This window comes from Annulohypoxylon maeteangense (assembly GCF_022496945.1).
Source record: "Annulohypoxylon maeteangense strain CBS 123835 unplaced genomic scaffold GGS22scaffold_9, whole genome shotgun sequence".
Classification (NCBI taxonomy): Eukaryota; Fungi; Ascomycota; class Sordariomycetes; order Xylariales; family Hypoxylaceae; genus Annulohypoxylon; species Annulohypoxylon maeteangense.
In genome coordinates, this window is record NW_025953256.1 from 328,742 (window position 1) to 344,868 (window position 16,127).

Below are 16,127 nucleotides of genomic sequence, written 5' to 3' on the forward strand. Positions count from 1 at the left end.
TAATAGTAATAATACATTACAATTTTTTTTTTCAAAAAAAAAAAATCAAGAATTAATTAAGGGAGAGACAAAGAACAAGAAACACGCATACCACACACACGCAACACACACATACTCATCCACTCACACACGCGCTCAACCCCAGAAATATCCGACGGGACGGCACAGCGCCCGAGAGAACGAGTTAGCTGCAGGGACAGCTGCGAGAGACCACGTTGCAACGTGGGCATAGGGAGATAGATGCACATGCGTTTGCCGCTTGCGCATGGAACAAACCGTCGTAACCAATCGGTCGGGATTTCGGCGCGCATTCGGGAGAAGGGGTACGTAGTGGTTGATGGTGGGAATGGAAATGGGGGATGGAGAAGGCGGAGGGCGGAGATGGGTTAGTATCGTAGTATCGTAGCATCATACTAGTATCATCAGGGTAGGTCCCGTATTATCTCCCATCGCAACCGATCTCCCATCCTCATCGTATCCTAACACTTATTACGCGCAGTTACACGTGGATTCGTATCATAAGCCTTCCTTAGAAGTCGCTCTGACTCTGACGGGAACGTTGGAAAAACTTTTTCCTGGGCTCGTCGATGAAATAAAAAAATTTTCCCCTTCCCAATTTAACCCCCTTGTACTTATTTGCATCCCACGACGATTTTGCTCCTGCCTAGTCGGGTAGCACATGGGGGCTAACAGCAAAGGTACCGTACCTTTAGGGACTGTTAGGGAGGAAATCCCTCACATTTGGTATTATAAATGACAATGTACGGCCGCGTCGGGACGTCACTCCCGCCTTCGTTTGTATGTATCGTAGTAATAATGAAATTATTCAGGCTGCACGCTCGTACGTGGAGAAATTCTTTACCTGATGTAAATTTGTATGTAGTATATTACCTCAGTGGCGCGGTCATGTCGGAACGGCACGCGTCGCGCGTTTGATAGATGGCCGTCAGACGACCCGGTGAACGAGAAGTATCTCATTGGACGGAATAAAGTATAGAAAAAGAAAAAAGAAGAAAAAATCAAGAAAATATGTAATAAGCCCTGTCATTCAGCTGTTGCAAGATATCCGGAGTAACTCAGCCTGATGAGATGTAAACGGAAGTCGGAAAGAAGGCTCGTGATAACCTTGGTTTGCTGTCCTGGTATCCGTCATGATATCCTAGCAGCCTAGGGGAGGCACTTTACATAGTACGAACAGAAGGCTGCGGCAGGCTATGGATGTTCCATTTTGCTTCAGTGTTCCGAAGACCACAATGGCGCAGTAAATTGGCGATTCTCGAAACCAATAAGTTGTACAGGCAACCCTCTCTCGCCGGCGAGGATCCGTTGGTAGCCTGCCTCGCTGGGTGCCGGATGATAGTGATAGGTCACCAACCTAACTGACACCTCCCTCCCGCACCCCTTAGCTGCTTACTTAGGTGTCCCCCACGCGGAAGATGGTAAGATGGCGCGGTAACCAAAAGCGGTAAGCTGGCGATTTTCGTGGCGTAGGTCTATTTCTGGAATCTGCGTATTTCTAAATAAGAAAGTCGGATTACACAAGCCAGACAACTTCGTGTCTGTGTGCTATGTAATGCTGATGATCACCCGAGACGGAGAATTTAATGGCATTTCGGTCGTAGATATGACATGTTATGCATTTCTCGACGTTGAAACGAGAAGAATCGCATGGCCATCGACGATGGGCTGCAGCAACCCTGATCAAATTCAGGGTTCTTGGAAATTTCTCCGCCCTGAAACTACTGCAGGGGAATGTCTTCGAGCGGGAAGGGTGCAGAATTCCTTGTACGGAAGTGCATATATTGATTGCATTGGGTACAGCTGTACCTGGCTGTACCTACGCAGCTACGGTAATGTAGATGCAAGCCACTCGGCTGGATCCATCGCTGCGCTGTACCGTACATGTCCAATTTCAATTTTTTCATGTAGAAAAAATGAACAATCAAACACCCCTAACATTAAGTACCGCGTAAGAAAATTGAACGAGGTTAGAGACTCGGTGGAATGCGACAAGATGCGACGAGATGCCTAGCAGCCTAGGTACGGTACCTAGCACCTAGATAGTAGGAGGTATGCTTCCAAGTTGAGCATTGTACTTTTGTAGCCTCGGCGATAATTCTAGACAATTGCGTACGTAGTGTCTAAGCTAGAAACACGATCAGTGCGAGTCAACTGTTGGCAGAGGCGCAGTGCAGTATGATTAATGGAATCTGATAGGATTAATTGATTGTTGGGCGAAGAGAGAAAATTTTGAAATTGAGAGGTAAAAAATGAAATCACGAAGAAAAATAAAATAATGCCGACCCTAGTCGTTTCCTTGGTCGTCGTGTACCGCCTACCTCTCTCATGTACATACATCAGTGTAGCGAAACTTTACAGAAGTAGCGTAAATAGGGCGGTCCTTCCCGAAACGATTTCCACTTTTCTATGAACGACCCGGGGGGATGGTCGCTGGGAACACACTTTCAGGTCGTAACCTCCCTTTAAGCTTGCATTAGTCTCGCAGCTTCTTGTACTTATGCGGATGCAGTGATAGGTACTGCTTCTAAAAATGAAAGTGACAAAAGAGAGTTTACCTCGGTCCTTTATCGAGACCCCTATTGAGCAAAAGGGGCAACCCGTGAGGTCATCGAGCAGATCTATCATTCCCCTTCCAGACGACGATGAACCTTAATCCGAAGACTTGAAGGCTTTTGTTGGTTCCGATCATCGTATGTCTAGACTAGAAAAGAAAATGAGGCAACAAAATGAAAAGATCTCACTTAATATGGGGTAATGTAAGGTTGTACGCGACCCGACCGTTCGGGAAAGGAGGGGGTTTTTGTGTGTGATCTAGAGATCTGATTGATGGGAAACTTGTCAAACTAGGTGACGTTTCCCTCCACCTGTTTGTTGGCTAGCCGAATTCATGGGGAACGAGTTTGATACATATTACATCGCAGTGTTTGTCCAGATGGTCCCGGTCAAGGCGAACGGAAAGATAACGACGCTCACCCAACAGTTAGACCTCACGATAATATAAGGAACGGCACTATGTAGAACGGATAAAATGAGTAGGTACTTCTAATCGGTAGGCAGGGAGGGATGTACGAACTGATCTTGCATATTCGACAAGCGATGGTCGGTGGACGATGAGACCTGGGTCTAGATACGCACAAATTGCGAATGTCTAAGAATGAAATAAAAAAAGAACATGGTTAAAAAAAACTAAGGCAAAAAGAAAATATTCCGATCAACGAGATCTCCGCCTCGCATGATCTTGTTCTGCCAGATCTGAAGCTATTGGCTTTAGTCTGACTGAGTAGAGACGATTTCGATGTTACAAAAGACCTGTCATAATGACCTACGCCGATTAGCCCGAGGTCGATTTTGCCTACAAGACAACCTCGCCTCGTCATGTCTCATTTTGACTCATCTAATCTAGGTCACTTGGTTAGCGTTGTCTGTTCAGTAATCAAGATGATGTCAATCGCAAAATGTCACAAAATCCCAAAAACTGTAAATGGCAGGTATAGAAGAATCAAATCCATCATTTCAAAGATTCATGCCGGCGCTGTGTAGCTATCGTGTCTCTGTGTAGTGTACAGTCTAAACAGGGGGTATCTATCAACCTGGATCCAGTCCAGCGCGCGCCCAGTATGGCTCAACAACCCTCAACAGAACAAATGTGTAATGTGCCCATAGCAACCATCAGGTGCTGCCCAATACACTGTACAAGTTTCCGAACAGACAAGTTCCAAAATCCGATCAGAGTACAATCTCGACACCGCGGTTCCGGCAAGACCCTGCGGACTACCGGACCGGGTGAACGAAGAGAACAAAGGAAATGTGTGAATAACCCAGAAAGTCTATATGCAAATCCGCTCTTTTCCATCTCGAAACCCAAAACTTTTGTAGTCCATCCCAGATCCTTTTTTAGATATTACCCTCAACATCAACCATGTTGCTTATCCCGTTTGACTCCGAAAAATATTAAAATGAATATTCGAAACAGTCAAGTGAGAAGCGTTTTGTCGGCGGGGTTTTCGGGGTAACAATGCGTCTCCAAGACACAAGGGATGAGTTAGGTATCCGGCTGATGTATGGCGAAGGCCCTAGTTTCATCGGTCCGAGCCAGCCAGATCCAGTGTCCGACCGAGGAACAAGCGATTGTTCCGGAATGCTTCAGGCCGTCCATCTTGTGATCATAATTGAGTCTTGTTTGATGCAAAATTGCTTAAAAAGAAACCGTAGCATCCGACAATAAACCCCGAGAAGTCCGAAAATTTCATGAACCCAATTCCCCGTCTAAATGTAACGCCGCTGACAGTTAAAATACTGAAAGATATCGCATGTGAAACCGTGCTGATGCTCCTTCTCCCTTGCTAAGAGGGAAGTAGAGTGGCGGCGAGCCGAGGGTGTATTGGATAGGAATGCAAAATATTAAAAAGGATGTATCGGAATGCGTCGGCCATAGCTTACTCGTTAAGCTAAGGCGCGCAAAAAGATGGTGTACAAATCGAATAGGAATGATTAAAATGGTCGTAACATGAATCGCAGGCTCGGATTATCGCTCGTGCTCATTGCCCGTAAAAGGCAATAGCGGTAAAGACATATTGAAAGTTACAACGGCTATTGGCAAAGTTGATTAAGAGCCGGAGTGATAGCCGCGTAATTGCAGTTTCGTGTCGCAAATCCCCGAAAAAAAGGATTTATCGAGGCTTGGGCCTCGGGGGAGGCTTGGGCACTCCAGTTGTGTCGTAAGCTCCGCGTCCCATGTTGGCCATTGTGAATTCACCGGCAATCATGCTGGAGTTGAAAATCTTCTAAGGAAAGCTGTGAGAGAATGAAAGTCAGCCCGTGCTCGTGCGATCACAATGGCTTATATATAGCCGTGAGTAAGTATACATGTATAAGCCCATCATCGCCGCCGTGGCTCGCGACAGGTCGCATCGACCTTTTTGCGCAGTCCAAGACAGCAGAAAATAGAAACTGGCGGAAGCTGAGGGTGAAAGTTGATGCTGCAGTCTGACTCACATTTTTAGACGTCGTTGCGCAGCGACGTGGGAAGGCCGGATGGCACAGGTTATGGCAGATAAATTCGGAAAGGGGATTGGCGTAGGTGCTGGGGCGGCGATGCAGCGAGAGCTGGGATCTTGGCCGAATAGCAGGAGACCTTGGGGTTGGCTGAAAAGTAGGTAAAAAGATACAGTACGACTTGCGTATGGGTTGGATCGCAATTAATATCTGAGGTCAGCACCGAAGCGTCAACGGGATGACGGCAGGATTATATATTGGTATAGTTCCCAATATAGACGGGCCAGTGTAAGTCTGTCGGCTCGGTTTGTTGCAAGCGGGATATTATGATGGAAGCTGAAGCATCCGATGGCTTGTGAAGCTGAGACAAGCAGAGAAGATTGCTTAGAAGCCTGGTCCTTTGTACGGTTCCTTTGTTGGAAGCAGAGTCACGCAGGTTTCGGGAGACTGAGGTATTATAGGATTTTGTGTCGTCGTGCTATTGTCTTTGTTCCGGTATAGGGTTATAGGGCTCTAGTATAGACTAGAAACAGGGCGTATGTCAGGTACGCTGCAGGTTGTTGAGCTGGAATAATGCTTTCAAGGCTGGACCGTTACAGCACCGCAGGGTGTGGATCGATCGCTAAAGCAGCACAGGGAACGAATAGCGCTGGAACAAGTTGTACAAGTTGTAACGGTGCAGGCGCAGGTGTTCGCCGAATTATGTAGGTACGCAGCGTCGTGTTCGGATGGGGAATGCGTAGGTCTGAAGGACTCCTTTTATGCTTCTCCTAATATGCGACTCTTCGTGACTGGGTAAAGAAAGTGGGAAGAGGAAATGCGTCAGAGAAGGACAGACAGGAGGTTATTAATGATACAAAGAAAGAACTCGGGATGGATAGAGGATTTTCATCTTAAGAAATTTTGGGAACGTGGGAAGGGTCATTTCATCTTATACGTAGCCCGTTTCCAAAGCTGGGGGTACTACTAGACCTGTGCTGAGTGTCAGCCCAAGTACCGTACCTAATTATTTTTTTTTCCCTATTAATTCCTTTTCCAAGGGGAAGGGTCGAAAATGTGGTTCATTTACCAGTTCCCAAACTCGTGAGGACAGGGGTTAAAATGGTACACGGTACTTACTACTCTCAGACGGAAATGGTCGACATGGGTCTCTCTGACGGCTTCGCCAAGCTGCGTGCTATGTACAGGGGGGAAGGATATGGGTATGAGGATGGGATAGGTACAAGTACATCCCGAGGTCTGTACTCGTAGTACATGATCTTTCAAGTTTCGACAGGGTGATTTAATTGACGAGAATCTGGTACTCGAGGTTTCTATCTATTTTGGGTACGGAGAGGGGATAGGTGAGATACACTGGTTGAGGGAAAATAATAAAAAAGTGATAAAATAAAAAAATAAAATAAAAAGCAAAACGAAAGGGCAAAAATGAAAAAGGGGAATAAGACCAATGTACCTTGGACGACTTGGATCTCCCGGTTACTTGGTGTTAATGACCATGTACTATGCTACTTCGTAGTAATTAAGGCTGTTTATTACTAGTAGCTGGTGTTTCTTTTTCCCATCACTCGAATATATTACCCCTTTAGGCTTAGATCGGTCTTCTCTCGAGATGTCTCCTCGGTTTATAGTAAACAGGGCGAGTCTCATCAAGGTTAGGTACTCGAGTGGACCGGCCAGCGCACACAGAGACCAACTCAATGAAGACATGTTAGGTAGGTAGAGTTGCAGGTCTCTTGGGCCCATCTACATGATGTGTTCAGTATTCTCTGGATATGGTGTGATCCCTCTGGCCGATGAATCGAATTTGACTGGTCGTACACCTGGCGATGTACTGGTTACCTGCGGTGTCGAGACGCAATGGTGTGGAGTCTGGCTTTCCTGACCACTGACACACACTGTCGTTGACGATGCAACTCGACAATGATAGAATTTGAACAGCAAATGCAGACTGGGGGCCGCGTCCCAAATTCTTTCTTTCTTTTTCCTCTACTACTAGGTAGGTACTACATGGCATGTAGAATAGTAGAGTAGGATTATTTTTTTTTCTGCCCCAATAGGGAGCTATTGTTCAAGGGAGATCCTCTTATCGTTTGGGATATTTTGCTCCACTCCGGTAATATTCCCCTTACGCTAAACAGGGCTTCAACCTGGCTCTTCTTTTTCGAATCTTTCTCGAATGCTTTCTTGCTTTTAGCACTAGGAATCGACCCGGCCGCGAGTCTGGGGTGTGCTTGAAACTTGGCAGGCACTTGAGCCGCGATGGGAAACAATACAATATCATTTTTTGCCTCCGTGGTATGAGTCGAATTTGAAATTAGCCCCAAGCGAGATACATATCATGTATCTTGTATGGCGATGTCTGAGAATGGCTTGGTTTTTTTTGATATTCCATCTCTTTCTTTCTTATTAGCATTATTGATTTTTCCTTTGTTAGAAATTTGTGTGTGGTTCCTTAAATAGTTGTGCGCATGTACTCATGTATTATTACATACTTAATATGTAATATGTAATATCACGGATGTGCTCAATGTTGTAGTAGGACTGGTAGGAGCACATGGCATTTTTGCATTTAACTTTTTTTTAAGGCTTGGGATACATTAACTTTTAGGTGAGGACCCTTTCTCCTGCGGTGTAACGCAGCTACGACAATTCAACCCGACTATGGAGAGAAGCTAAAAGAGTTTAGGCGAATTAGGTAAGCCTTGCCCGCCGCTACTGCTACTAAGTTATGTACGTACATGGAAGTATGCGTGTATGCATGTATTGTACCTAGTATGCAATGTAGTGTTAGTTGGCTTCAGCAGGGGTGTCAAGGATGTCAAGGTTGTCAAGGTTGTCGGACCCGTTTTCTAATTATCATAATCCAATACATTCAATACATTAAAAGGTAGTGTGTCTTTTCATTCAGATTATGCACTTGATGTTACCCACAGTAGCCTAAAGACAACGGGGAGAACTTGGGTGTTTTTGACGGATTGTCAGCTCCATAAGCGGGTCGGCGGAACTAGGGGAAGACGGAACGAGCAATAATTTGACACAATCGCATCGGAATTTGGAGGGCATACATAATAGTACTCTCATACGTACGCCACGCCTAGCTGACAACAGTCGAGCGATCGAGCCACAGGGGATAGACTGTTCCAGTTGTGATACGTACGATTTTGCTTCAGTTCCTTGCTCTTGCTCTTAACCTGCCATCTTTTGTTCATCGCTGCGCCGTTGGCGTGGGAAATTATCCGGAAAAGAAAATCAGATATCATGGGGTATTTCATATTGTACGATATTGTACGATGAATTAATCCGTCAACCAATCATCCGTGAGCTGAGCGACGGGAAGGCTGACGATTGCTTTTGCATATGCAGTCTCCTCCCCCCCTTGTCTCCTGATACATGTACCCATTGTCTCGCTTAAAATAACCCTTAGGGCTCACACATGCGGGATGCTCTATATTACCAAATCGTAACAATAGTCCAAAACTCTATGTTCTCGGAGAGTCGTCGTCACAACTGTCGATACTGTTACATTGGGGAAAACCAAGAGCATAGTTGTTATTAGACACGACATGTTTTTCCTGATTTTGTGCGGCACTGCGAATGAAGAGTGTGGCTATGAGAATGGTGAGTCTTATACAAATGTGACGAATCAAGAAAATGACCGATGTTTGTAGAAGTTCGTCGGAATACGGATCTGTTACTTTCCATCCCTTCTCTCTACATTCTAAGAAAATGAAAACTTGCCAAATTAAAAGGAAATGAAGCACATTTTTTTCAGCTTGTTCATGAAGGTGTACAACTAGTCAAATCTCATAAAGCCTCTGCCATCTATATTGCGTATCCCAGGGCTACGGATCCAGATTCGTTGAACCGAGATTCGTCTGTTGTGAGATATTCGACAAGCCCAAGACGGTAAAATTTTCGAGGACCCATTGCGTGGGCTTGTCACGCAGCCTTGCACAAAACACTACCACGGCACGAGCACGGGTGATGCCGCTCGTACAGCACGAGAACGTGTTACCGAAGAATTCTAGCCAATATAGACCTTTTACACTACTACGACGGCAATGTGGCTGGTACCTAACCATGCAAATATTGTGTGCAGTTTTCCCAATCACTTACTTCTCCCCAAAACAGGGTATCAATGCGGTCAGGTAGCAGCATCGCAAGTCGGCTGCATGACTGACGGGATAGCCGCTCTGCGCTTTTGGGTAACGAGTAATATCGACGTAGCCTTGCTTCCTAATACGCGGTCGGAAGTCGTACAGTATCTGTAGAAGTCTGATGACTTGCATTCGCCTTCCCGTCTAAATCGTTGATGACGATACGGTATGTAAGTGATGTATGAATGTATGGATGTGAGAGGCATGCCACTATTACTAGGTAGATACCTTGTATGTACCTACATAGTAGGTCAGCGAGCATCCGCAGGCGCTTATCTCATCAAATCGAGTTGTCGGTTGACCAACCCCCACGGGTATATTTTAGAATGAATTACAGAGATCGACGTTGATCGCACTATTTAGACCTGTTTCAGCCCTTAAGCGATCGGGGGTGTGCAAGATAGGCTTGAAGTAGGCGAACTGCTCGCACACCAATTACCTGATAGGGAAGGTTTCATGCAACCACTTCAGCGACATTCTGACTTCAGCGCGGAAGCGGTCCCGTACTTCGTCCGATTTTGTAACCAGACGACGGGAGCGACCTAGCGCGTTGCCATTCGGTCGTTCGCAGGTTGACAGGTCATTGTAGAATTTTGCTGACAAGGGATGCGACATTTCGATATTCTGAGAAAATCCTCTTGTCGCAGGATACTATGTAAAGATAGGCGGAGTTTGGCGAATATTGTACGTGAGTAGGTAGGCACACTAGAACGGTACAATTTTCGTAATGCATCAAACCCAAGAGATTACGACTCGTTTTGGTAATAGCACCCGAGACGACGACATCTAGTGAGGCTGAAGAATCGGGAGTACCTAACCCCAGCCCCGGAGATGCAGCAGCAGCCGAGAGCCATCTACCCATCTCATCGTACAGTAGCATGAATGCATGGCATTGTCATACCCCAAAACTTCGACGAATTGCTATTGTGGCTTTGTTGATGACGAGTTTGCCATGCTACAGCTCCCGACATCGACGAAGTCACTTACCGAGGCGTGGCAGCTGAAGGACGGTCCGATTGGCGCTAACATCTGATATGGTGTTTGGATGCTTACCAGGTACTAGGTAGGTTAGTACATATCCATGGATGCCGTAATATTCTGTATGTAGGTTAAAATACTCCCTAGTACATACTTCGTTATCATAGGTAGGGACTTGCAGAAAGAGTTGAACACCAAAGCGTAAGTTGACCAACTAATTTTGTAGGTTAGGTATGGCAGAAAAAAAAGGAAGATAATCCAAAGCCGACAAACATTATCTCCAAACACTTCTCGTTTCCCGAAACAATTCCAATATAACGGCTTACGTAGACTATCGTTTGTTTACATACCTATGGATATGTACCTGGTGGGTGCGACGTGACAGGTTGACGTATGTATGTAGATAGCCAAGACGGCGATGATGACAGCAACGTCGAATTTTCCCCGATAAAAGGCAATGTGCAGCGGGATATTAGAATTGCCGCATAGCAAAGAGGACATAAGAAGCGAAATACTTGTCGTGTGCGACTTATGTCGGGTTGTTCTTGAGATTTAGATGAATGCGCATAGTGCATGCCGATGCATAGGTAGTCCAGTGTATTGATCGTCAAGATGCTCTTCATCCGAATTGGAACGAATCCAAATTGTCGGGCGGCGACTTGCATAGAGTTTCTCTTGCCTTGCCTTACCGACATGTAGGTACGATCTAACCTTTCGGGGTACATACAGATTACTGTATTCAGCGGGTACACCAAGTGCTCGGATTTCTGGTATCGTCAGTTTTACTAATTCGAGGCAAGCATCGTGGCCAGGGGTTGAAGGGGGGTGCATTGAAGATAATATGTAGAACGGGATGGATGCTTTTTCCATTGGGACTTCTAGAAGAAAATTGGTGGAGAATTCGATCTTCCTTGTGGACCCCTACAAGTCTATTATATTTACCTGCCTCCTTAAATTAACCTACCTCAGTACAATACCTAGCAGTTTATCCAGGCAACTGCTAGGCTGTCCAGGTACCTGAGCAGGTAAAATACAAAATAACCATAAAGTACCTACTAGCTTTAACCTCTACTTAGGACTAATTAACCTTTCTCCACAATCCTGTAACGAACGTTTAACTCTAGTAGGAAATATACGTATCTTCTTTACATGGAGTTTGAACATGGATGAATTCAGGGGACTTCAAATAGGGTCGATGTCTAGACTTCTAGACCTTTCCCCCATTTTTATTTCGCCATTGTACATAGTACGTCTAGAGGGTCATATCCGTCATATCCACCCAAACAACGTCGATCTTCTTCATTTCGTTAACCAACTTTTTGAAACTAGAGATTTTTCAACACCAATAAGAAATGGATTTTACTATTATTCTGGACACATGCTAGAAATAACATAATACGTCCAAATCAGATATTGCACCCTCCAGAAGATCGTGTAATACCGAGCCAGTCTTCTAGAATCTATGGAGAGCCGCCCACGCCAAGAAACTGAGAGAGCCACCTACTCATCGGGTCACCCGTTTCAGCACTAGCAGTCTTGAAGCGATGGAACGATTTGCTTCTCACTTATCGTTTCCCTTATCGTTCTCCTTTAACGTGTTGTGTGAGCTTTATACGCGATCCTCTCAGCTTTCAGATAAGTCGCCTGTCATCATCATTCGTCTAGGCGTCCCTCGTATCAGCCTACCAGAGAAAAGCCATGTATACAAGTACTACGTCAGGGCATGACTTTTGGGAAATAATACCAGAATACATAGGTACATTCCACTCAATACAGAAGGACCGATATAATGCCATCATTTTCAGGGGATTCTCAACAGCATGGGTACGAACCATATGTACTCGATACAACCGTCGGCTACTTGGCCCACTGGAGAATCAACTGCCACATGGCTCTCCACTCATTATCGCTGTTCCTGCATTAGCCAGCCAGCCCCAGTCACCTACTACGTATATGGTACCCAAGTATGTACCTAGTATCATGTAGCAAGGTGAGAGCCCCAAACCAAAACAATGACGAGTCTGGCCCTTCGACGTTGTGGTACATACCTGAACGAAAACTTCAGAAAGACCCATTGTCGTCGCCATCATCTCTCGTCATTGTATGTGCGTCAGGCGCGTCTAGCTTGCTTCTGGCTTCCTTCTGTGGATAGCACTATGATCACCTACTATACATACAGTCATAATTGGCCAAGAAAATATCCAACATTTGCTACGTACAACCTCAATAACTAGAAATTCGGTTACCATTATGGCGTGGAATCCTTAGGCTAACATCCGTGGTTTTAAACCAGTAGCCGCATATCGTGGTTACATCGAACCTCTACTCGCTCTACCAAACTACCAAAGCGCCGCGCCGGCTTGGTGGGCCCGTTGGAATGTGATGGCGAAAAGGTTTCTTTCCATTGACTTGGCATTTAACTAACGAGGAATATCTGTACATATTGGACATGTACGCAATTAACGCAGGGCGCAGCGTTTCATCATCATGTGACTCCTTAACCAACTATTCAATGAGAGTACGGCATCCATTCTCTTGGATTTCGTTGGTTCGAATGTTACAATCGTTGTCGGCCAGTCATTCGCCTAATGCTTGAGGGTACGGGAAGAGAAAAAACATTTCAATTTTCGAGACGGCGACTAACCAAGGTACCTGACGTCGGCGTTTTCGTCACAAATCATACGACGGGAAATGGGGTCAAGGACCCCCAACTTCTAGAAACACCCGGGCATTCTTAACTGGGCTGACTGGGCTGGATGCCTCAGAATGTTTATGCCAGCCTCGCCGCCAGACTGAAAGGTTGAACCCTTGAATTATAGCATCCACCATAGACCCACGATCACCTACGGCACTCAAAAATCTCCATACCCGGTGCTTCGGCGTTCCCAGACAAGGGCATCTACAATATCGTCAGATTCTTATTATTCCCAAACTAACGGGACCGTCTCGATCCACAACGAATCTCAATCGATTATCATGCACAATGCTCCTTATAAGGCATGTATGTATGCATGTACCGCACGTAGCCGTGTATATCCATAATGCAATAAAGACCCTTGATCGCTTCCAGGAGGATTCTCGTCATGGAAAATGTAAGACTTTCTAGCCTTCCCGCAATATTGCAGCCTTGTCAGGGTTACCGAGGCTAAAGGACGATCATCCAGTTCGACGACGATGTCAAGGTACATCCCGCGGTCCACATTGTGAAAGCCTTTCATCCGAGCTTAACCAGTTCTCCAAGACTCCAAGGCTCCCCGGGGATCTACCCGGTGACCATCATGAAGAAGGTTGGTAAGTATCATCTAGCCTCTAGAATGGTATGAGATAAACGTATTGAGATCTTCCCACAAAACCCTCGTTCCCAACATTGGAGGTTGGGGATTCGATGTACCAACAGGCCGGGTCACTAATTCCTGACTTCTCGATGCTTGCGCCTATGCATTATCGAGGCACAGATGAGAGTGCACGTTCAGTTAAGAGAAACTTACCACAACTCTTCTCAAAGAGAATTTGATATAATAATAGGGCGGAGTATTCCCCAAGGCAAACCTTGCGGCTGCCAAAAAATCAATGTGAAGTCCTGGGATCTCCCTACCTTGCCATCCCAGCGCCATGGACCCTTTAATGCACTAAATCAGGTAGGCGATGTGGACCCCGACAAGACGGCACGCATCCGAAATAGCATCATATTAACCATGTTAGGTATTGGGACCCACGAGTGCATGATAGTAATTGATAGACCCACAATATCATTTCCAAAACCGCTACCCATTTCAAACAATTCATCAACCATTTGTGCCACAATCCACTAGTTAGAATTGTATCGAGTAGTACCCTTACCTCGCATGCATTAATCGGATACTGATCCCACGATAACCTCGAGACCCATAAGGGAGATAATAGTCAATGTCGAATTTATCGAGCTGTATCCTGCCAGAGCCCGTTTATGGCTTAAGAAGGGAAACCCATCATGGCGGGTAATATAGTGGTCCCGGCAGTTCCATGCTCCAATGCCCATCGTCGGGATTTGGGGAACCTGTCACGTTCGATTTGGGTAAGGATCAGGCATGCCCTTGTCCTGGCCTGGTTGACGATGTCCCGTAACACCGGGGAAGCTTCCGCCACGACGGATCAACCATGTTCGCCCTATGTTTATTGTCAAATTACGAGAGAAAATTTTCGCCCAGGAATATTGAGCTTTGACAACAGATGGGATCATTACCAAACTCGCTTCCGCCTCCGAGCACTATCGTTTTCGGCAACGCCATCGCCGGGAAGCCATTGTTAGAATCGACGAACTGGCCGCCGGGTGGTCAGGCACGTCTCGATTACGCGTGGTACTCGGAACGTAGCGCGTAGGAAGACTCGAATGAAAGGGTGAACCAGCTCACCGGGATTTGTCGTCACCTCCTAAATTGCGTTAAAATTTCGTGAGGTAGACTTTTATCTAGGACTAGGTAGTCTACGCGATCGAGGACACGTCCTCAACAGAAAAATGAAGATATCGGGCTCTAACCGGGTATTCGTACTTATGAGCCTATCCAACAACAGGAAGAAGATCGATGGCTTCTATTGGAACCTTCGAAGACCTACATGTTCTCGACCCTTACTTTGTGGAACCTTCGCCCATCACTTGAGATAGAACCCTTCGATTGGGTCGTCTCCCCGGCACGAGATAAAGTGTTATGGGGAGCTAGTCGCTCCGCCAACCACGTTTGTTTGGAACCATGACTCATTTTTACCCATTTCCCCGGGATGAAATAGGGGTTAGTACTATGTAAATGTCCTGCCAACCCCCCAATCGCTCCGTAGAACTCATGAGTTGGTAAGTGAAGTCATAATAGTTCGATTGCCTGGTCAACTAATGGTCAATACACAATCGCAGTTCTTCTTACGCTGCCTATCAGTCGCCAGCCATTTAGGCTGCTTGTGCCACTTGGTACCTAAGGGTACTAAAGGAACCAATTCCCTAATTGGATCCGTGCCATAGGCATACGTGTAGTTAATAAGATGGGGGGTCTTCTCAAACCGATTCTACAGATTATTCGACATGGCTAAATTTGGACACAAGCGGCGCCATATTCTGCATGTTCCAATTGATACGGCTTTGCTCTTTTTGTACATAGGTGATGGTTCGGTGGCTCGATGTGTTCTAGCGACCTACGTAGCATTCTAGCAGGGGTCGCCTGCCTGAAACGGTTATCGTTGGATTTAGTCGAGGACATGTTCGGCCAAGATACTGGTTACTAACTCCGACATAACCGACCAAAGCCTCGGACTGGGCAGGATCGAACGCAGCTTCATCGGTATGAAACTACTTCGGTTCTGGCGACCTATATCTGGTACGTTATACGTGTATTGTACGGAGGCGAATCGTTCGAAATCTAAGGGGGCTGAGAGCAAGATTTGGGGGTTGTACGACGGATGAAGGCATGAGTACGATGACTCGCAGCATGGCATCAGCCAATCTTGCGACGATAGGATGTAACTCCTGATCATACTCGAGCCCAATTAGACTTTTCGGGAATTGCGTTGGGCTTTTTTTTCGTCTGTACAATTCATCGCCCATGTTGGCTACCTCCAGGTCCTCCGTGGTGCAACTTCGACGTCGGAGAAGGGGATGGGGGTTCGATTGCTCATCAGATTGGCCATCTTGTATGCCATCTGTATGTTCAGGTGATGCGAGCTGCGTTACCTAGGACATTGCTAAGAAGTTGCAAAAGGGGGGCGAATATCTGGGTTATGTCGTTATTGGTAGCCTCATAATTCAATTCGACTTATTTATATTCATCTGGACTTGTTCTTTAGATGTAGAGTAGCATTTTAGAATATTTAGTGGCAGTGACGTACTAAGACATTGCAAGCGCGCGGGTGCGGGTGTAAATTCAGCTAAGCCACCCCTTCCTAACACCGTCGGATGAAGGTGTTCGTTGGGTACCTACCACGCCTAAGAAAAATATACGAAGGTACAGGTAC